This window comes from Lampris incognitus, chromosome 2 (genome assembly GCF_029633865.1).
Source record: "Lampris incognitus isolate fLamInc1 chromosome 2, fLamInc1.hap2, whole genome shotgun sequence".
In the NCBI taxonomy this organism is placed as follows: domain Eukaryota; kingdom Metazoa; phylum Chordata; class Actinopteri; order Lampriformes; family Lampridae; genus Lampris; species Lampris incognitus.
In genome coordinates, this window is record NC_079212.1 from 107157417 (window position 1) to 107182588 (window position 25172).

The window sequence follows — 25172 nt, forward strand, 5'->3', positions numbered from 1 at the left end:
ATGTACAGGATGAGTCACTGAAGCCTTATTTTCAGAGAAAATTAGAGCTTAGCATTGAGGATGATTGTTTATTATGGGGTTACCGTGTGGTAGTGCCTGATAAACTAAGAGACAGGCTATTGTCGGAATTACATGAGCACCACTGGGGAATAGTTAAAATGAAGTCCCTTGCCAGAAGTTTATTCTGGTGGCCTACATTAGATGACAGTATTGAATGTGAAGTGAATCAGTGTACTATTTGTCAGCAGCAGCGTAGTATGCCTGCTACCGCACCGATACATACATGGAAATGGTCTTCGAGTCCATGGGAAAGAGTACATCTTGATTTTGCTGAGGACCACAAGCAGATGTTTTTAGTAGTGATGGATGCCTATGCTAGATGGCCAGAGATAGTTCCCATGACCACTACTACTTCATCTAAGACAATTGAAGCAACGAGAAATTTATTTGCAGCTTATGGGTTGCCTAAAGAGGTTGTAACTGATAACGGACCTCAGTTCGTATCGCAAGAGTTTGAGTCATTTTTGACTAAAAATGGAGTAAAACACGTCAAGTCACCTGCATACCATCCTGCAAGTGATGGTTTAGCTGAAAGATTGGTCCAAAATCTTAAGAAATCCCTTGCAAAGAATAGAGCCATTGGTGGTATGACGCTTGAGCACTGTGTAGCAAATTTTCTGATTGGGTACAGAAACACACCCCATACAAAGACAGGAAAGACCCCAGCTGAGCTATTTCTGAGAAGACAGGTGCGAACCAGGTTGTGTCTTATCAAACCAAAGTTCTCTCAGAGAATGCAGACCGAGTCTGAACCAAATCTTCCCCGTGTTAGGTCTTTTAAGGTTGGTCAACACGTGTTGGTAAAAAATTACAGGGGAGGGGAGAAATGGTTGAATGGAGTTATAAGTGAAGTGTTGGGTCCTGTCACATACAGTGTTGAAGTAAATGGAAATTGTGTGAAAAGACATGTGAACCAGATGTTGGGTGCCAAGGGAAATCCAGATCAGACTGAAATGGACTCTTGTGATGGAGCTTCTTGGGAGATTGATGATTTCAATGCAGACACTGATGTGTCAGAACATCCTGAACCACAGGTTGTGGAAGAACGACCTGTAGAACCACCACCGCCACTTGTGGAAAGGAACACTCGTCCTGTGAGAGACAGACGTCCTTCTGATAGACTGAACTTGTGACTGACATGCAGATTGGTTATTGAAAAAAAAAGAGAAAAGAAATCTGTAATGTAATGTATGGTTACTGTTGAAGAAATACTGTACATGGTTATGAGCTTAAGAGCAAAAAGGATATGTTAGAATCCTAGAAAAAAAAAGAAGTATGAATTTACAGGGGAGGAGCTGTGGTGTTCCCAACACAGAATATTAACCAGTGTGGGTAGGTTGGTTTTGAATGTGCACAGACCAATGTGATTGGTGCTGAATGAGGTGGAGGTCAGCTATTGGTTGTTCCTGAAGAGTATATAACACAGAATCGCCACCAGGGCGCTCTCTTGGTACTCCACTCTACTCGGGATAGCTAGGTTGTTACAGCATAATAATAAATATACTACGTTACTGTCATAAGTCTGCCTTGTGCACTTTCCAGTTATCTACTTAAACAGTTTTAGAACAATATTAGTGTTTCATACACGACAGCAAGAAATACAAAAAACATTTTGAGGGCAAACAGATACAAAAGGGCAAGAAAAAACAAAAAACAACCTTCCCACATGAATGCCAGGACCCAAGGCTTCCCAGTAGAACATTACCCAGAGCATCGCACTGCCTTCGCTGGATTGCCTTCTTCCCATAATGCATCCTGGTGCCATCTCTTCCCCAAGTAAATGACACACACTCAACCAACCGGCCATTCACATGAAAAGAAAATGTGTTTCATCAGACCAGACCAGGTTCTTCCATTGCTCCATGGTCCAGTTCTGATGCTCACGTTCCCATTGCAGGTGCTTTCGGTGGTGGACTGGGGTCTTCATGGGCACTCTGGCCAGTCTGTGGCTATGCAGCCCCATATGCAGCAAGCTGCAATACACTGTGTGTTCTGACACCTGTATAACATTGCCACCATTAACCTTTTCAGCAATTGGAGCTAGAGTAGCTCTTCTGTGGGATCGGACCGGACTGGCTAGTCTTCAATCACTACGTGCATCAATGACACCTGGGCACCCATGACCCTGTCACTAGTTCACTGATTGTCCTTCCTTGGACCAGTTTTGGTAGTTAATGTACATTGAACACTGAGATAACCCCACAAGACATGCCGTTTTGGAAATGTTCTGACTCAGTCATCTAGCAATCACAATTTGGCCCTTGTCAATGTCACTAAGAGCCTTACACTTGCTCATTTTTCCTGCTTCCAACATATCAACTTCAAGAACTGACAATTCCCTTGCTGCCTAATATCTACTACTATCCATCCATTCATCCATTATCCAAACTGCTTATCCTGCTCTCAGGGTCACGGGAATGCTGGAGCCTATCCCAGCAGTCATTGGGCAGCAGGCAAGGAGACACCCTGAACAGGCTGCCAGGCCATCACAGGCCATACACACATTCACACCGAGGGCCAATTTAGTACGGCCAATTCACCTGACCTACATGTCTTTGGACTGTGGGAGGAAACTGGGGTACCCAGGGGAAACCCCCACAGACACGGGGATAATATGCAAACTCCACACAGAGGACAACCCCCAAGGTTGGACTACCCCGGGGCTCGAACCCAGGACCTTCTTGCTGTGAGGTGACCATGCTAACCACTGCGCCATCGTGCCACCCAACAGTCATTCAAACAATGAATAATCCAGCAGGTACCGAAAAGGTAGGTAGAACTCACTTTTCCCCTTTTTAAGCTCTTTCCCCCAGGTTAGAAATAGTTTAGTTCAGATAATCCATGTAGGTTAGATGGTTTGTTTAGGTTAGATAGTTTGATACATGATCAAGGACTCATCTCACCCAGGCAACCAACTTTTCACCCTGCTGCCCTCTGGGAGGTGCTATATGTCTTTCAAGACCCATACTTGCAGACGTTTGATTGTGCAATAACACCTGTACATTTTGGCATATGCAACAAAATATACTGATTCAGGTTAGTGCAATACACAGACTGACTATTTATCTAGTGTTTTAGATATTACACTTGTTTTTAAACTGATGTATACATTACCAATATGTTGATTGTGCAGCAAATATGTGTCTATTTGTATTTTGTATATTTGTAAATATTTTATTTTTTGATTTGTTTATTTATTTGCTTATGTATTTATGTATTCATTCATTCATTCATTCATTCATTCATTATTATTTTATCTTGTTTGTACCACTGGGGAGTTGCACTTAATTTAGTTGTACAGCCGTGAAATAACAAACTACTACCACTACCTTTGGCTGCCCCTGTTTGGGGTCGCCACAGTGGATAATCTGTTTCCTTCTCTTCCTGTCCTCTGCTTCTTCCTCTTCCATGCCAGTCAGCTGCATGCCCTCCCTCATCATATCCATAAACCCCATCTTTGGCCTTCCTCTTGTCCTCTCCATTGGCAGCTCAATATTCAGCATCCAATATATACCCAATATACCCAGCATTTCTCCTCTGCACGTGTCCAAACCATCTCAATATTGCCTGTCTTGCTTTGTCTCCAAAGTGTCCAACTTGAGCTGTCCCTTTAATATACTTGTTCCTAATACTGTTCGTCTTCATCACTCCCAGTGAAAATCTTAGCATCCTCATCTTTGCCACCTCCATCTCTGCTTCCTGTCTTTATGTCAGTGCCACTGTCTCCAAACCATACAACATAGCTGGTCCCACTATCATCTTATAAACCTTCCCTTTAACTCTTGCTGGTAACCTTCTGTCACAAATCACTCCTGACACTCTCCTCTACCCACTCCACCCTTCCTGCACCCTCTTCTTCACCTCTCTTCTGCACTACTCATTACTTTGAATAGTTGACCCCAAGTATTTAAACTCATATGCCTGTCACCTCTACTCCTTGCATTTTCACCATTCCGCAGTCCTCCCTCTCATTCACACATATGTATTCAGCCTTGCTTCTACTGACTTTCATTCCTTTTCTCTCCAGTGCATACCTCCACCTCTCCAGGCTCTCCTCAACCTGCACCCTACTCTCACTACAGATCCCAATATCATTCACGAACATTGCATAGTCCACGGAGATTCCTGCCTGATCTGTTGGGAGGGCAGAGTAAATGCACAACAAATATGAATATTATTTGTTGCACTTAGTGTGAATGTTAACTTTTGTACCATTATTGAATGATGATTTCTGAAACACCATTGAACTGAAATAATGGTATATCACTCAGGAATGAAATGTTGTTATGAATTTTGATTACAGGTACACTACCGTTCAAAAGTTTGGGATCACCCAAACAATTTCGTGTTTTCCATGAAAAGTCACACTTATTCACCACCATATGTTGTGAAATGAATAGAAAATAGAGTCAAGACATTGACAAGGTTAGAAATAATGATTTGTATTTGAAATAAGATTTTTTTTACATCGAACTTTGCTTTCGTCAAAGAATCCTCCATTTGCAGCAATTACAGCATTGCAGACCTTTGGCATTCTAGCTGTTAATTTGTTGAGGTAATCTGGAGAAATTGCACCCCACGCTTCCAGAAGCAGCTCCCACAAGTTGGATTGGTTGGATGGGCACTTCTTTGAGCAGATTGAGTTTCTGGAGCATCACATTTGTGGGGTCAATTAAACGCTCAAAATGGCCAGAAAAAGAGAACTTTCATCTGAAACTCGACAGTCTATTCTTGTTCTTAGAAATGAAGGCTATTCCATGCGAGAAATTGCTAAGAAATTGAAGATTTCCTACACCGGTGTGTACTACTCCCTTCAGAGGACAGCACAAACAGGCTCTAACAGGTACTATTTAATGAAGATGCCAGTTGGGGACCTGTGAGGCGTCTGTTTCTCAAACTAGAGACTCTAATGTACTTATCTTCTTGCTCAGTTGTGCAACGCGGCCTCCCACTTCTTTTCTACTCTGGTTAGAGCCTGTTTGTGCTGTCCTCTGAAGGGAGTAGTACACACCGGTGTAGGAAATCTTCAATTTCTTAGCAATTTCTCGCATGGAATAGCCTTCATTTCTAAGAACAAGAATAGACTGTCGAGTTTCAGATGAAAGTTCTCTTTTTCTGGCCATTTTGAGCGTTTAATTGACCCCACAAATGTGATGCTCCAGAAACTCAATCTGCTCAAAGAAGTGCCCATCCAACCAATCCAACTTGTGGGAGCTGCTTCTGGAAGCGTGGGGTGCAATTTCTCCAGATTATCTCAACAAATTAACAGCTAGAATGCCAAAGGTCTGCAATGCTGTAATTGCTGCAAATGGAGGATTCTTTGACGAAAGCAAAGTTTGATGTAAAAAAAATCTTATTTCAAATACAAATCATTATTTCTAACCTTGTCAATGTCTTGACTCTATTTTCTATTCATTTCACAACATATGGTGGTGAATAAGTGTGACTTTTCATGGAAAACACGAAATTGTTTGGGTGATCCCAAACTTTTGAACGGTAGTGTATATAGTATTGTTTTCATTAAATTAGTAGCTATTGGTTAATTGAATAATGGGGTTACAGTATCCCACTGGTGGAAGTGCACGATCACAATCTGGCCATCTGGTAGTGAGGATAATGTTTTTGTGGCCCTCTCTATCATCAAAGTTGCCCATCCCTGGTCTAGGCTATAGGGGAGTGGTCGGGTGGCGTGCTATTGCCCTCTATATGCCAGCTGTCACTGGGCTGGAGTTTGCTACTAAGCATGAGAGAGACCCAGTTAGTATATGAGAAAATGTTTTGTTGTCAGATGAGTTGAAAGTTCAGCTTTTTGGCTAAAACATAAAGCCTTATATGTGGCACAAGCCCATGCCCTAAAAAACACCCTCCCTACAGTGAAGCACGGCAGCTGCAGCATAATGCTATGGGTTGCTTTTCATCTGCAGGCACTGGGAACCTTGTTCAAATTGAGGGAAAATGGATACAGCTAATTACAGGCAAATATTGGAAGAAAACCTGCTGCAGCCTGCCATAAAACTGAAGCTTGGGAGAAGGTTCACCTTCCAGCAGGACAATGATCCTAAGCACAAGGCTAAAGCAACAATGGAATGGGCCAGGGACAAAAAGGTGAAGATTTTGGAGTGGCCAAGTCAAAGTCTGGACCTCAACCCCCTTGAAGGTTGGAGGCACAGACTGAAAATCACAGTCTAGAGGCATCATCTGACCAATCTGCAAGACTTGAACAAATTCTGCCATGAAGAATGGGCAAAAATTACTCCAGAAGAAGGTGTAAAGATTGTACATACTTACCCCAAGATAATCATGGCAGATAATCATGGGAGAGAAACAACAAAAGTTAGTTTTATAAGTACATTTTTATGACAAATCTGTTTGTAATAAAAAATACTGTTTGGGAAAATATGTGTAAGTGTATTTTGTAATCCAGAAAATCTCTCTACTACTACTACGACTACTACTACTATTACTACTACTTTTGCCTGCTCTCGTTAGGGGTCACCAGAGTGGATCATCCGTTTCCATTTCTTCTATCCTCTGCATCTTCCTCTGTCACACCAGCCACCTGCATGTCCTCCCTCACCACATCCATAAACCTCCTCTTTGGCCTTCCCCTTCCCAATATTATCCCAATATACCCAGCATCTCTTCTCCACACACGTCCAAGCCATCTCAGTCTTGCCTCTCTTGCTTTGTCTCCAAATCATCCAGCCTGGGTGGTCCCTCTAATATAATCGTTCCTAATCCTGTCCTTCGTCACTCCCAGTGAAAATCTTAGCATCTTCAACTCTGCCACCTCCAGCTCCGCCTCCTGTCTTTTCATCAGTGCCACTGTCTCCAAAGCATATAACATAGCTGGTCTCACAACCATCTTGTAAACCTTCCCTTTAACTCTTACTGGTACCCTTCTGTCACAAATCACTCCTGACACTCTTCTCCACCCACTCCACCCTGCCTTCACTCTCTTCACCTCTCTACTGCACTCCCTGTCACTGTGGACAGTTGACCCCAAGGATTTAAACTCATGCCTTTGTCACCTACTCTCCTTGCATCCTCACCATTCCACTGTCCTCCCTCTCATTCATGCACAGGTATTCCGTCTTGCTCCAACTGACTTTCATTCCTCTTCTCTCCAGTGCATACCTCCATCTCTCCAGGCTCTCCTCAACCTGTACCGTGACAAAATATGTTTGTCACATGCTCGGATTACAAAACAGTGCTGTGACAAACAAATGCTCCAGATGGGTTACACAGGGATAAAACATATCTGTGAGTGTGTATTTGTGTGTCTTCAAATTGGTTTGAAATTTGTTTGTTTGTGTAGAAATTGTGCTTGTGGTATATTGATATCGACATCAAAAAAGTTTGATTAGAATACAGTTTGCATATGAGTATGTGTGTGTTTGCGAGAGAACCTGTGTCTTTGTGTGTGTGTGTTAAGTGATAATACCACATCCTCATTTTGAATAATGTAGAGGGTTTGTATAATATAAGGTGGTGGCTCACTAGCTACAACATGACTGTTCATAAACATAATCACTTTAGGATACTCAGTTAAATTAATTAGTTATTAAGTAATTAGTTTCTTATTTTTACTTCATTATGTCTTTCCCATTGTGTGCATGCACAGCAATAAGCAAATATCCATTATACAAACTGCTTATCCTTCTGTCAGGGTCCCGGGGATGCTGGAGCCTATCCCAGCAGTCATTGGGCGGCAGGTGGGGAGACACCTTGGACAGGCCGCCAGGCCATCACAGGGCATAAGCAAACATATTGAAATAAGCACAAAAGCACAAGGACACACACACACACACACACACACACACACACACACACACACACACACACAAACTTAACAGCCAGCCCCTCTGACGGATAGATATATGTGTATCAGTTCCTGTTTTCCTTTCCCTCTCAGCTGGTGTCTGTGCTTTAATTTGCTTTCCAGCTCTTCATCACTTATTCTCTCTCACTTTGTCATTCTTGCTATCCTCTCTCTGTCAGTGTGAGTACCTCTATCTACCCCTGTTTCTATCCACTGTTTCTGTTTTCATATATCCATCTGTCCCCCCCCCTTTCTACACAGGCTACTAAAAGTGATCCTGGATTTGAGTCAAATGATCCTGTATGCCTCATTCTTCGAGGCTTCCAGCACATATGCTGGTTTAGAAACACAATTCTCAATGACAATAGAGTGATATTTCGTACACAGCAAATTATATAACTTGTGATCGTTTTTCTTTGTTTTTCGATATGTCTGTTTGTTATTATTTTTTTTCTTGGTATCTTGAGGGTATTGCTATTTCATCTTTATTTCTGCAGTCTTGTTTTACAAGTCTCCTTGTCAATGTTGAGATAATCGCTCCCTCTCCATCATACTTTGCAAGGTGTTTCTCCTCTCTCATTCGCTCCCTTTTGTTTATCTTTCCCTCCAATCATCCACAGACTTAATAATCCTGATACATTTCCTTCCAGACGGTCTTCCTTTCCCATCTCTCTCTCTCTCTCTCTCTCTCTCTCTCTCTCTCTCTCTCTCTCTCTCTCTCTCTCTCTCTCTCTCTCTCTCTCTCTTTTTTTTTTGTCTGCCTGCACATCTCTGTCAAGTTCAAGTTTAAGTTCAACTCTATTGTCATATGTATTTAGAGTACAAAGAAATTCTTGTGCTCGGACTCTCTCTGCCTTAACACAGGGGACACAAGGACAAAGGACACAAGGACCCCCCCCCCCAAAAAAAAATAGAAAAGAAAAAAAGAATACTATGTACATAATGATTTCATACATTATATACAAAATATACAGTGCATGATAACACAACAATGTAAGGTGCATATGTGTGTGTCAGCTGTTCAGCAACCTGACTGTCTGTGGAAAGAAACTATTACTGAGATGTGTGGTTTGATTTGATGCTCCGGTAGCGTATTTTAGATGGATGGAGCAAGAACAGAACATGAGTGGGGTGGCTGGTGTCCTTAATGATGTTTTGGGCTTTCCCTTTGCAGCGAGTGGTGTACAAATGAAGTAGTGGTAGTTCCATGCCTGTGATTTTTGCTGCTGTCTTTACAGTCCTCTGAAGCAGTCTGCAGTCCTGAGCAGTCAGATTGCCAAACCACACTGTGATACAGCCTGTCAAGAAACTCTCAGTGGTACTGCCATAACAGTTCATAATTTTTGGTACTCATACCGAAACTCTTGAGACACCTCATAAAATACAATCTCTGCTGTGCCTTCATGATGATGCAATTGGTGTTGAGAGACCATGTGAGAGTGTCTGTGATGTGTAAAACTGTCCACAATCTCAACAGATGGCCCATTGATGGAAATATGAATGTGATTTCCTCTGATCTGTCTAAAGCAGGGCCAGCCCACTGCATGCAGTATAGGCAATTGCTACGGGTACAAGATGCTCCAGGGAGCACACAACGTCCACCTAAAAAAACAAAAACAAAAACAAAACAAAAAAAATAAAACTTTTTTTTGTTCACCCTTATCAATATAATATAAACACATTTCCAAATGTATTATTATACACAAGCAAAATCATTATCTTGAATGGATCTTGGACTTTGCGGTGTCCCCCCCATTCTCATTATTAACGTGCAGTGATTTAGGGGGGATATCACCACCATAAACTACTTGTCTTGATTGACCGACCTCTGCTGTTGATTTCGATGATGGTGACATGTCTAAAAAGCCAAAATTATCTGGTGCCTAGGGAAGAAAAAAAGAAAAGAAAAGAAAAGAAAAGAAAGAGGAGGAATAAAAGTGTGAAAAGATAAAGGTAGTGAACTGGCTTCAGAATTAGAGCAGTTTCACAACTTGCCATTAAGTAATATGACTACCAAGCAGCCTCTGACATCGCTAAATGAATAGGAGCTGGCAGAAATCGATCCTAACATGTGGGTAGCTTTGGCAATTTTTGCCAATCTTCCCATACGGTGGCTGCTGCAGAGAGGAGCTTCTCTAAGCTTAAACTGATAAAAACATATCTGAGGTCTCGCATGGGGAAAGAGTGAAATTTCAGACCAGCTATCATACGATAACATAATCGATGATTTTGCAGCAAGAAAAGGTAGAAGGTTGCAGTTGTAGAGGATGGCTGTCGTTCATAGTTTCAACGTTTTATCTTTTTTTTTAATTCTTGTTTTTCAACTTATCTATTTTCCTATATCTATATTTAATCACAACAACCAAATGTAAATAGAGATAGATAGATAGATAGATAGATAGATAGATAGATAGATAGATAGATAGATAGATAGATAGATAGATAGATAGATAGATAGATAGATTCCGTTTATTTCGAATGTTAAAAAATAAAATGAAAAATTTTAATAAAAGAAAGCAAAAGAGAAAAAAATCAAAAGAAGCAAGCGATATCATCATCAAACATTTGTTTCAAATCTCGGCAGTTCGAAAAGGAGTAGGCAGAAGTTAAAAAAAACTTTTCTAGACCTACCCCCTTTTTCTATTTTAATATTTCAACAGTGAACTGTGTGATTTAAATGAAAACTCAATCATCTACCACCAGTGCCCATGATGTCTAGTAAATCAAACAAAGATAATTCATTCAACAGAACAAGAACAAAGTAAGTGCAGAGCAAACATTAAAACAACTCAAGAACAACTCAAACAAGATGTCACAGCTCCATCCCATATCTGTTCAACATATTATTTTTAAAGAGTCTTTTAAATTTGATTATTGATTCACATGTTTTCATTTCATCACTGCAATTTTTCCATATCTTGACTCCTTTGGTTGTGACACTGATATTTTGCATTTGTCCTTACTAGGTTTTGTTTAAACGTACATATTTATACATTTATGTACATTAATAGTTGGGTATATTCATTTACCTTTTTGTTATTATGTTTTATTAATTGGAGAAGTACAGAGAAGGTCAGACAGAATTACATTGTGTCTTTGTGGATTCAGAGAAAGCATATGATAGGGTGCCGAGAGAGGAGGCGTGGTATTGTAAGATGGCTTGGACATGTGTGGAGGAGAGATGCTGGGTATATTGGGAGAAGGATGCTGAATATGGAGCTGCCAGGAAAGAAAAGAAAAGAAAGACAAAGGCCAAAGGGGAGGTTTATGGATGTGTAGAGGGAGGACATGCAGGTGGCTAGCGTGACAGGGGAGGATGCAGAGGACAGGAAGATATGGAAATGGATGATCCACTGTTGCGACCCCTAATGGAAGCAGCCAAAATAGTAGCAGCAGAGGGTGTTACTCTCATTGTAGGTGAGCCCTTGAATGATACACCCTAGAATAAACACTAATAATGAAAAGATAACACAACATAAGAATTCTTATCTTTCTATCTCTCCCACTTCATGTAAAACTGACCAACAGTGTGGAGTAAATGTTAATGTAAATAGAAGTTCCCTGAGGGTACTAATGGAAAAATAAGACTATGCATAAATCTAGTATATGGCTGGACTGTGTAGGTTCAATGTTGGAAATTGTGGTCGGTTTGTTACAGGGATAGTCAGTGACAGTGTCTATAAAGTGAATTCCTGGATATTAAGCATTAATTTGCTATTTTATGTAGTGGTCCCAGTAATGCCCCAGTAATGTTTGTTGTTAAAGTGTACTGAAATAATATATCACATGACACGGTTAAGCTACGGTCAAGTTAAAAGAAAGGGGATAAATTCATTTGCAAGAACAATACTTTCCACTCATATCTTGGGATGTTGGATTTCGATGAGAACCAATTTTAATTGTAAGCATACCTTTTTCTAATTATCCGTTAACTCCCCTCCTCTTTCGTCTGTTTTTATCTGCAGACGTCTCACTTTTCCCAAGATTCCCTTTGTATTGACAGGCAAATTAACAAAGAATGGATTGTGGCTGCTGATAGCGCCTTGGATTGCACATCACTTGCAACCGCTATCTGCTCCGTCTAAAGGTCCAAATCACAAAATATATTATGCTTATGATATGACAGCGCAAAGATGCCCATAACGTTTTGCAGGTGAGTGCCATTTGACATTGTTTCGCAGCTGAGTGCAACTGTGGCAAATTATAAATGGTGGCTTTCCGCCAAGAGCACAGCAGGCAGGTTCAATGTCTTCCCTGATGTCATCAAGTTTGGCAATAATTGTTTGACCTGGCAACCTGTATCCAGGGGCGGATCTACAGGGTGGCAAGGGGTGGCAGCTGCCACCTCTGGGATACAGTCTTGCCACCCCTTTGCCACCCCAGGAAAAAATCTCTAGATCCACTACTGCCTGCATCTGCAAATGATTTCGGTCTCAGTTAAATCAAAAGTGATATCCCCCTTCGGAATATCTGCTCACGACACGAGTACACATGGCATGACAACGCCTTCCCCTTGCTAGAGTCACTGCCGCCACGATTACTGGGAAATCTGGGTGTCACTTACCACCAACTCTCTGAAGATGCTAATAATGTTCACTATGTGTGTGGCTATTTGCACTGGTGTTTATGAATATAACTTTTTTTTTGCAATGAGGCTAATTTGCATAGAAAGGGGCCAATTTTGCATCAAATGTATGCATATTACCTAATTTAAATACATGCAAATAGCACTGGAGTACCAAGATGCTTTTTGCTTGGCAGTGCGGATAAGGGTGCATTTCAGCCTTTGCGAGTTCTTTGAGAAATACACGTTTTTTTTTCTTATTTGTGCAGGTTTAGTGGCCACAAAAGCCGCACAGCCCTTTCGTGAATTCGCCAGAGTGTTTTGTCAGAGTGGTTGTTATTTGAGGTGCTTTAACTGTGCGCTGTCCCTCATGCCTCTCGGCCCTCGGCTGACCAGTCGCGCAATTTCAGTTACATTGTTGGTCACCTAAATCCAACAATGGTCACATGTCACACACGACCATTCAGTCAGTCAGTCAGGGGCATTTGTGTGTGTAGGGCTGGCCCACCGGCCGGTCCAGCCAAAATTGAAAACAAATCAAGTGTAGAGGGGGAGGATGAATAAAAGTACTTGGAAAGTTCAAACATTAATTTCAAGGCAAATAAAAGCTTCTCTTTTCATCAAATCACTGACAGGGAAAAAAATGGGGACAGAACCAGCTTAGGACAGCAAACTATGTCCAGGCACTAATGGGAATGTCTTGAGACCCAATGACAAACTGAACATGAAACATAGGGTCAACAGTTTCACTCAAGTGTAAAACTCTTACCCCTCCCCCTCATAACTTTGCCTTGTTGTAAAGGTCAACCAGTCAATTTGTCAATCAATCAATCAATCAATTATTTAAACAACATATCAATCAGTCAGGCTTTATTTATACATCACACTTCATACATGGAAATGCAACGCAATGTACACAAAATCCATCCATTATCCGAACCGCTTATTCTGCTGTCAGGGTCGTGGGGATGCTGGAGCCTATCCCAGCAGTCATTGGGCGGCAGGCAGAAAGACACCCTGGACAGGTCGCCAGACCATCACACAGGGCTGACATACACATGCACACACACACACACATTCACACCTAGGGGCAATTTAGACTGTGGGAGGAAATCGGAGCACCTGGAGGAAACCCACACAGACACAGGGAGAACATGCAAACTCCACACAGAGGACGACCTGGGACGACCCCCAAGTTTGGACTACCCTGGGGCTCGAACCCAGGACCTTCTTGCTGTGAGGCGACAGCGCTAACTATTTGTACCACCGGGCCATCTGAACACAAAATGCGAAGTGAAAATACTTGGAAAGGAAACAGAGCAAGAAATATACACTGATGTTAACATACATAGAATACATAGCACATGGAATAAGAGTGCACGTTTGTGCTCTGCATGTGAAAACATCTTGGTTCGTGCATGTATGCATGCAGGTATGTGAGCGGTCTGATGGTAAATGTTGGGGCAGAATGAGAAGAAGGAAGTGAAGGCATTACACACATATGTGTGTTTGGAAGTGCTTTTTTTCAATCCTTATTCAAACAAAAACAAAATGAATAAAAAAAATCATTACAGAGTGCAGGTTTCCCTTCTGTTTCCTTTTGAGACACACAGTATGTGAGAGGCCGGTGGGACACGCCTGTGAAGCATGTATGTGGGGGACTCAGGAGCCTGGTGGGTTTAGGAGGAACGGTACCCTCTTCTTTAAACGGCGCGCCCCTTAGCTTTTAATCCCCCATCCAGAGAAACTGCTCTGTTGCTGTGATCGGATGTTTTTTTGGCCCATTGCCTCCTCATTGATTTATCACAGAGCCACGTTGCTTTCAGCATTGTCCTCCATCTTCTATTGGCCGTGAGAAATGCACGCCTGCAGAGCTCTCTCTTTGTTTGGCCCGACAATGACTTGCTCACCAGTAATGGTGCCTGCTGCACTCCGTCGGCGGCATGCTGTTGGCCTTGGGCTCAGTGGTCTGTCTTCCAAAGCTTCATTATACAACGGCTCATGCTGCCTCAGGGAGATAACTCCCTCAGTGTTGATGGCACCCCTTGTGTTCTCTGAGCTTTATTTATTTATTCATTCACTCGTTTCTTTCTTTATTTGTTTTGTTTTACTCATAAGAAGAAAGAAAAGAAGAGAGAGGAACAAAAGAGGGAAAACCTCTGTTGTCTACAAATTACAAATGCAAAGAAATGCATGATCAATAACAAAAAAATAGGCAACTTTCAAATACAAATTATGAAATTCAACCCCTGTGAGTCATGTAAAGGATACTGAAACATTCACAATTCAACAATCGCACTTGAACAATTCAAACAAAAAATATCGAACATAAACAGAACTTTATTTTATTTATTCTTTGATTGACACTTTTTTTGGGGGGGGGTGTTGAAGCATTATTAGAAGTTGCTGTTATTTGGAAACCTATGTTTCAGCCACTGAACAATTTTTTAACGTCAAACTTTGAGATGAAACTGTCACGGCAAATTCGTTGGATCCCCCCCCCCACCCCCCCAGGCAATGTCAAATGACTTATGATGTAAATGCATGTGTTTGTGGTCAGGGTTAGGAGGCATACGTGGAGTGTTTGTATTTTAGGCTCTGTCAACACTGGAAAATAAATAAATAAATAAATAAAAAGCTCACCTGAATGTCACTTGTGACACTTGGCAGAGGATTTGCCCTTGGGACTGAACTCTTCCAAGTGACATTTCACACTACTCAGTTTGAGAAACTGCCCATTTTTGCTTGTGTGATAGAGTTTGTGTGTGTGTGTGTGTGTGTGTGTGTGTGTGTGTGTGTGTGTGTGTGTGCGCACGTGCCCATAAAAGGGTAGGTAGCGGTTACTCTGGTTGGTTGGGTGTGAAAAATGGGCTGAATTTGGCCACATGTATCATGAGTGTCATCCAACAAGGTCATCGGTTATCCAACTGTCCACTACCCCATCTGTCACCCTGGTCAGAACCACACACACACGCACACACACGCACACACACGCACACACACGCACACACAAACGCACACACACACACACACACAAACAATTTCCTTCCATTGTCTTTTCTCTTTAGCTCTCTTTTTCTACAGATGACAAGAAATATCGTCACTCTACAATAAACACACACTTACACAAGAAACAGACAGACAGGAAGACAAACACAAACACACACACACACACACACACACACACACACACACACACAATCATACACACATGCTCGCACGTATGCATGTACGCCTGCACACACGCACACACATGTGCGCACGTACACACACACACACACACACACACACACACAAAGAGGGTTCCCAGTGAGGATATCCATCTATCTTCATTGGTGCAAACCTCCCGCCAACAACTGAGACCTCTGACTGCTGGCATGGAGAAGAAACGCCCTTCTGCCAGTGACAGGAAACGCTGATGTGTGTGTGTGCGTGTGTGTGTGTGTGTGTGTGTGTGTTTGTGTGCGTGCGTGAGAGCGCAAAATGAGAGGTAGCGGTCAGTGGAGGCTGGTGCAGCCTCTACCAAGAAAACGTATTAAGATATCACACCAGTGTATTTGTGACTATAAGTATTGCTTTACTTATATCCTCTTATTTATGTCTGCGTTTTTTACTTGATGGTTCCTGTGGGGTTTTTTTTATTGTAATCATTTTAATCTCTCAGTAAAACACTTTAGTCAATGTTAGTTCATAAATGTGCTCTATAAATAAACTTACTTGACCTGACTATTTAGATAAATGAAAGGGCCTTTATTTGTATTTGCTGAGCTGAATGGATAATTGTTATAACAACAACAACAATAACAACAACAAAAACAACAACAATAATAATAATAATAATAATAATAATAATAATCATTACATTTATATATAGCGCTTTTCTAGACACCCAAAGCGCTTCACATTGAAGGGGGTAACTCACTCCAACCACCACCAATGTGTAGCACCCACCTGGGTGATGTACGGCCGCCATTTTGCGCCAGATCGCCCACCACACATCAGTTTAAGATGGGGAGGGAGGAATCACTGAGCCAATTACACGGGGGGATGATTAGGCGGCCAGGTGGAAAGACCCAGGTCGGGAATTTTGTCAGGACATCGGGGAACCGCCTACTCTTTGCGATAAGTGCCATAGGATCTTTAACGACCACAGTGAGTCAGGACCTCGGTTTAACATATCATCCGAAGGACAGCATCTCCTACAGCACAGTGGGGCATTGGGATTTGATTTGTTGTTTTTATTAGGACCAGAGGGAAGACTGCCCCCTACTGGTCCACCAACACTACTTCTAGCAGCAACTCAGTTTTTCCCGCGAGATCTGCCATCCGAGTACTAGCCAAGCCAATACACGCTTAGCTTCCGTCGTTTGGCAGAGCCAGGGTACCTGTCGGTATGGCTGCCGGCAACTTAGTAGCTTATTTGGTTTACGAGACACCTTTTTTAATCTATGAATGAGTGTTTTTCATTACGCTTAGTTAAGGTAAGTTAAGGTACTTCAAACTCTTTACAATAATGATTTTTATACCACAATTTGTTGTGCTGAAAGACTAAAGTAAGCGAAAATTGCCTCAATAAGTGCGAAATAAATCTGACAACACAAAACGCTGAGACAATGGCAGCAAGGGGGGAGGTTTGATATTTATGATATTTATTTTGACATATATGATACACTTCTGACCGCAATTTCATGTCATCTAGAGCCTTTATTTATAGCTATGGCAAACAACACACAATAGTTTTTTTTTCATCAATATTTTCTTGAGACAATAATTACACAATTTTGATTACTGCCTGGCAGGGGTTCTTCTGTCACCTGACAACATAACACATTGATTTATGCCATATGTACAGCGAGAAAACATATGCCTCTTCAGAGCTGTCATTTCAAACACACCTTGATGAACCATTGTTATATGCTACATCATCAGCCTAACATTTGTCACAATACTGAATGTCACTACTACTAACATATCACCAAGCCATTATTCGACCTCACCTGTGACCCTGCCTCTCCACCTACCTCCCCTCCTCTTTCTGAGCTACTATGCCATAAGTCGCTTCTGTCACCTGACAAAATAATACACTGATGCATGCCGTATGAACAGTGAAGAAAAACAAATATATAGCTTAGTTGACATTATTGCCATTGTTGACTCTACACATTAGCAATTGAGAAAATATTTTCTTTAAGTGACTTATGCTTTGGCTCGTTGGAAAGTAGCTCTTAATGTCCACCTTTCTCTTTTGGCTGCCATCCTGACTGACCTGAGCATATCACCAAATTACCCCAATTGCCAAACACAGAAATATCATCATCATCATCATCATCATTGGTGGTCACTCGAATTGAGTATGACTGTCCTGTCTGTTGGATTGTCTACTTGTCGGTCTTCAGATGGCTGTTGAGGCTGATCTGCGATCAATATACTTTGGTGCAGTGGGATAGGGGAAAGTGGTGATGGTTGAGCCTTTTTCTCTCTCTTTGTGGTGCTGTTGCTTTTTCTCTGTGGCACAGTGGAGGTCCATTTCATGACGTGCAGCTCCTTCCTGCATGGATATCTTACAGGAGCACCTATCCAGTGCAATGTGTTCCCAGTTGCTCGATGTGATGTTGAATTTCTTCAGACTGGTGTTGATATTGTCGTTGAAACATTTATTTTGCCTGCCGGGAGCCCACTGACCTTCCTTCAGCTGGAAGTACAGGATCTGATTGGGGAGATGTGTGTTGGCCATGTGGATGACATCGCCTGTCCATCGGAGTTGGTGCTGCATTATTGTGGTGGTGATACTAATCATGTTGTCTTCTTCCAGAATGCTAATGTTGATGTGTCTGTCTTTCCAGCTGATCCTCAGGATCTTTCATAAGGACCATTGGTGGTATTGTTCCAGGGCTCTCAGGTGCCTGTTCTTGGTGGTCCATTACTCTGCTCCACACAGCAGGGTGGGGGGAACAATAGCTCTGTAGACCAGACGTTTGCTTTGTGCCTTTAGGTCACGGTCTTTAGAGACTCTTTTCCTGAGTCTAGCATAAGCACCACTGGCACAACTCAGGTGATGGTTGACCTCAGAGTTGATGTTGGCCTTTGAGGTGAGAAGGCTGCCGAGGTAGGTGAAGTGATCAATGTTTTCAAGAATTTGTTGTCTACTTTTATGGTGGGCTGGGTAGATGGCTGGTTGGGTGGTTGATATGGGACCTGGGTCTTTTTTTTTTTTATAACTTTGTTTATTGAATTTTCCGCACAATCAACATTTACAAAATAATTGTCCTCATAAGTTGTACAGCATGAACACAAAACACATCCAACAATACACTAACACACCAGAATACAATGAGGAATAAAAACACACCCTCAAAGGAGAAAAAAAAAATCAAATCAAATCAAAACAAATTAACTAAAATAATTAAAAAAATAAAAAATAAAAAATAGATAAAAATAAATAAATAAATACAAGTACACATATTCCAATGCACTTGTCCGCAGGCCAGCCAACCCAGCACAGTCCCTCACAGACATCATGTACACATACACCCTGCCTCCTTCATCACCGGAGCTTGCCACGCCCCCACCTCCATCCAACAAGGACATCAATAAAAAGGAAAAAATATGTATATATATATATACACACACATCACTCTGGAATAACAGGGAAATGAAGTCGCTTAACATAAGAAAAGAAGGGGGTCCACATTGCCCAGAATTTGTTTAGGGACCCTTTGAGTGTGTGCCTAATTTTTTCCAGCTTTATACAATTTAAAACAGACTTAATCCAAAGAGCATGAGAAGGGGGTACAGAGGATTTCCAACTAAGCAAAACCAATCGTCTCGCCAACAGGGTAACAAAGGCAATAAAATCCTTATTAATATTGGTCAGTTGCAATGTGGGCGAGGGCACCCCAAATAGCGCAATAAAAGGGTCTGGCTTGATCTGTGTGTCACATACTTCTGAAAGTATGCTAAAAATATCTTTCCAAAAACCATCAAGAGATGAGCAACACCAAAACATGTGCACATGATTAGCAGGAGACTGGTTACACCTCACACAGTTAGGATTTATGTCTTTGTAAATTTTCGCTAGTCTCGCTTTGGTCCAATGAGCCCCATGAATGATTTTGCATTGAATGAGACCATGTCGGGCGCAGACCGAAGAGGTATGTACCCTTCCGAGTGCCCTCTCCCACAGCCCATCAGATATTCCCTCCCCCAGTTCCTCCTCCCATGAGGATTTAATGTCATTAAGTGAGGCAATTCTTAAAGAACAAATTTGTCTATAAATTATTGACAAGGTACCTTTCAGAGTGGGGAGCGGGGTAAGAAAGGTGTCAAACTGTGTTTCACCAGGAAGGGTGGGGAAATGAGGATCCAAATTGCGGACGTAACTCCGGATCTGTAAAAATCTAAAAAAATGATGCCTGGGAAGACCAAATTTAACTGCTAGTTGCTCAAACGTACTAAATGTATTGTCAATGTAGAGATCTTTAAACCTTTTTATACCAAGACTAGACCATATTGAGAAAGCACTATCAACCATAGATGGGGCAAAAGCAGGGTTCGAGGCCACCGGAGCAGAAAGAGAGGTTGTCTGAAACCCAAAATGGCGTCTAAATTGATTCCAGATCCTCAATGTTGTTTTGACACACACATTCTTGGTGAAAGAGGAATAAGGGCCTGTAATGGAGGAGTGAGCGAGGGAAGACAATGATGCCGGTACAGACGAAGCAGCTTCCATCTTTAACCAAATTGGGGACGGGGACATCTCTCCACCTCGCAACCAGAACTGAATGACCCTAAGATTAGCCGCCCAATAATAAAATCTAAAATCTGGTAGCGCCATACCTCCGTCTGACTTGGGTCTCTGCAAGAGCTGTTTTCGTATCCTAGGAGTCTTCTTATCCCATATGAAAGGTAGAATTAGGCCGTCTATTTTTTTGAAAAATGTGTTGGGAAGAAAAATCGGTAGGCACTGAAAGAGATATAAAAATTTAGGGAGTGTGTTCATTTTAACAGAATTAATTCTCGCTACTAAAGAGAGGTGCATCACTGACCAGCGTTCAAAATCATCCTTAGTGCGGGTTAAAAGCGAGGAAAAGTTGGCCCGAAAAAGGTTTTCAAATCGACTCGTGACCTGTACACCAAGATAAGTGAAACAACTATGAGCAACTTTGAATGGCAAGGTATGTAATGGGAATTTTTCCGCAGTCACATTAAGCGGCATCAATTCGCTTTTACTGAGATTCAGTTTATACCCTGATAAATGACCAAAGGATGTAATAGTAGCAAGGGCAGCAGGAACAGAAACAGAAAGATTAGATGTGTATAGCAATAAGTCATCTGCATATAAAGACACCTTGTGCTCATGTCCGTATCTAACTATACCTTTGATAAGAGGGTTGGAACGAAGTGCTATTGCAAGGGGTTCTATGGTGAGAGCAAACAATAAAGGGCTTAGAGGGCAACCCTGGCGTGTTGACCGTTGCAGAGGGAAACAGCCTGACTGAGTGTTATTAGTCCTGACAGAGGCTTGGGGGGACGCATACAGAAGTCTTACCCAAGTAGTGAATTTTGAACCAAAGCCGAATTTATTGAGTGTATAGAAAAGGTACTTCCACTCCACCCTGTCAAACGCCTTCCCCGCGTCCAGGGATATAATGGCCTCCGAGGTGTTGGTGTCAGAGGAATTGTACATGATATTAAATAGTCGCCTACGATTGAAGAATGAATGTCTATTTCTAATAAATCCTGTTTGATCAGGAGAGATAATCGATGGGAGAACTGTTTCCAGGCGTGTTGCCAGAAGTTTGGCTAAAATCTTATAGTCAACATTTAACAGGCTAATTGGACGATATGATGCACATTCAAGAGGGTCTTTATTATTTTTAAGAATTAAACAGATAGTCGCTTGAGTGAGAGTCTGTGGAAGAATACCATTAACAAATGCTTCATTATACATTTCAATTAGAATAGGGGCTATTTTGGGGAAAAGCTTTTTATAAAACTCTGTCGAGTAACCGTCAGGCCCTGGGCTTCTCCCGGATTGAAGGGATTTGACAGCTCTAGACAGTTCTTCAACAGTGATTGGTTGTTCTAATTCTTTAACCAAATCCTGGTTGACTAAAGGTACATCAAGGGAGTGGAAGAAGTCATCAAATTCTGATAAATCAGCATCACTTTCAGAAGTATATAGAGACTGGTAGAAACTTCTGAACTCATCATTTATCTCCCTAGGGTCTAATGATATTCTGGATGATGTATGAATTTTGGGAATTTGATGTGATGATGAAACTTGACGCAACTTGTGTGCTAATAACTTACTGGCTTTGTCTCCCTGTTCATAGTAGGTGCTCCTAGACTTGACAAGCAGCTCAGTAACTTGATCTGTTAGCAAAGTGTCAAATTCTGCTTGCAAAGTTAAGCGTTCCTTATAAATATCTGGAGATGGTGAAACGGAATATGCGTTATCTAATTGGGCAATGCGGCGTGTTAGTATGGACAATTTATCTTTTTTAAGTTTGTTCTCATATGTGGTGTAGGAAATAATTTCACCTCTAAGATAAGCTTTCAAAGTTTCCCATAGGGTAGACGCAGAGATACCTGGGGTTCTATTTGTATCCATAAAAAAGTCAATTTGGGCCGAAGCAAAGTTAATAAAATTTTCGTTACTGAGTAATTGAGTGTTAAGCCACCAAGGCGGTCTCTGATTATTAGCTGTTTGAAAGACTACTCCCATAGTGACAGGGGCATGGTCCAAAACCACAATTGGATTATATAAGCACGAAGATATGGAATGGAGAAGTCTATCATCTACAAGGAAGTAGTCTATGCGCATAAAAGTGTGGTGTACCGAAGAGAAAAAAGAGTATGCCCTCCCAGATGGATTAAATGTTCTCCAAGGGTCTGAAACAGCGAAATCAGACATAAAGGTACGGACAACCCCAGCTGAGGTTGATAAAGTAGTAGATTTAGTGGAGGATCGATCCAAATGTGGGTCCAACCAGCAGTTAAAGTCACCGCCTATGATCAGCATATGGGAGGACATATCAGGGAGTGTGGAGAAAACCGATTTGAAAAAATCACCATTGTCCCAATTAGGACCATAAACATTAACAAGAACCACCTTCGTATCGAATAACCTACCACTGACAATTACATATCTACCATTGGGATCAGCTATCACATTAGAACATGTAAAAGGTACTGATTTGTGAAGTAAGATAGCCACCCCTCTTGACCTACTCTGAAATGAGGAATGGAACACCTGACCCACCCATCTGCACCTAAGTATTGAGTGTTGTGATACCTTGAGATGAGTTTCTTGGAGGAAGATAATGTGAGCTTTCAACTGATGGAGGTGGTGGAGAACCTTACTGCGTTTAACTGGGTTGTTAATGCCCCTACAGTTCCAAGTGAGAAAATTAAAACCATTCCCTCCAGCAGGATGAGCTACGTCAGGCTGAGTCATGTCTTAAGAGAGAGAGGACATGTTAAGGACAAGGCATAATGCAAATTAAATATTTTGGCTGACCTCAATAGTGCAAATTCAAAAAACAAAAACAAGTGACAAAACACAAGAAAACAAAACACAAATACAGAAGGAAAAAAACCCTCCCACAAAATCCCTCTTGCCGAAGCATCTCCCCAACTGAGATGCAAGCAAACCCCTAAATACAAAAAACCTTTAGAGCAACGCATACCAACTTAGCTAGCTTACTCTTAGCTACCTGAGATTTGTGACCATTGAACTAGAATAAAGCAAATGTGCATAAGTCGGTCTCCAATAACATTAGGACCCGAGGAAAACTAACTCAGTTAAGAGAGGTACAAAATCTATAAAGTGGCAAAATTGAACTTCAACCATGTAAACAACCAAATACTGGCAGTGCAGGCAGCTCAGATCAAAACAAAATGAAATGAGAATGACACAAATAGTAGGCAGTAATGTAAGTGGAATAAAATATATCTCCACATTATATCACCTTAATGTGAGTAGTCCGCTGTATACTCATCAACATGCATTGAAAATAAAAATCCCACTACATTCAAGTGTCAACAATGAGCACTGCAAGGCTAGCTTCACTCTCCAACATGTACTGAAAATTAAAAAAACAGCTGCGTTCAAATGTCAACAATGAGCACTGCAAGACTAACTTCACTAGCTAATCTGCCTACCAGCTAGCCCGCTAACTAGCCTGCTAACCAGACCAGCCAACTGATATTTTGAGCTACAGACCCGGCGGTGGCATGACAGCTTTTTTCCCCCTGTTTTTGATGAAATCGGCCGCAACAGCCGGGTCCTCAAACCTGTGTGTGGAGCTGTCCGGCAGGGTCAGTCTCAGAACCGCAGGGTAGATGAGACCATACTTCACGCCGGGACAGGCGCGCAGCTGGCGCTTCACATCTCCGAAGCTAGCCCGCTTCTTGGCCACAGCCGTGGTGTAGTCCGGAAATATCGAGACTCTTCTGCCCTTGTAGAGGTGAGGAGACGCATCTCCAGATCTCTTCAGCATGTCGTTCCGGACGTGAAAGAAATGCACCCTGATGACAAATGGTCGCGGAGGTTCACCCTCCCGGGGTCGGCTCCGCAGGGTGCGATGTGCCCGGTCTAGCAGCGGCTTCTCATCCAGGCCGAGCAGCTCCTGAAGCAGCCCGGCTACGAATTCTGTCGGTCGCGGGCCCTCCACTCCCTCCGGTATTCCCAGAAGACGGATGTTGTTCCTCCGCATTCTACCTTCCAGGTCCTCGCATCTGTTGTCCAGGTATGTCACCCTAGTTGTTAGTGAGCCGACGTTCGCCTCTAGCTCGGTAATCCGAGTGCTGTGATCTGTAGCACTGCGCTCCAGCTCCGATAAAACGACTCCATGTGCGTCGAGTTTATTCTGGATCCTCTCGATTGATCTTTTAAGCTCGTCTTTGACCAGTATCATCTCTGATCTGAGAGTGGTAGCTGAAGTGTCAATCTTACTGAAAATATCGGTTTTGAGGGAGCCCATCATGGATTGTAGCATTTCCGCGGTCAGTACTGTCATGCTGTCAGCACTAGCTGTAGCACCCGATGTTGGGAGCGGATCAGATTCAGGAGAGGGCGCAGGCTTATTGCGGCCTGCTCTTGCAGACTCCGTTTTCGGTCGATTAGATGTCATTTCACCTTCAAAGTCCTCAAATATAGTGTGAATCGTTTAAAGGACTCTTTAGACGCTTGACCACCAAAGACATGCACGATTTAGCGAGATTAAATATATAAATTTGGTCACTAACTCAGGAGCAATAGAGAAACGTGTCCTACATCCTCGACGTCCCGGCCACGCCCCTGGGACCTGGGTCTTATTGATGTTTAATGCTAGACCCAGGGCTCTGTATGCATTGGCAATGGCATTCAGAATGTCCTGGAGGTCTTCTGTGGAGTGTGCTTTGATGGCGATGTCATCTGGATACTGAAGCTCCATGATAGTAGTGTTACAGACTTTGCTTTTGGCCTTGAACTTATTAAGGCTGAAGAGCCTGCCATCACTTCTGTATAGGATTGGGATTCCTGTGGCAAATCCACCAATTAGGTGGAGTATGGCAGCAATAAAGATGGCAAACAGGGTGGGTGTGATGATGCATCTCTGTTTGACCCTGTTTCCACAGTGAAGGGCTCTGACTCAGAGCTGCTGTGGCTGAACACTGTGACTGACATGCCGTCATGTAGAAGCCTCAATATTCTGATTTATTTGTCAGGGCAGCCATATC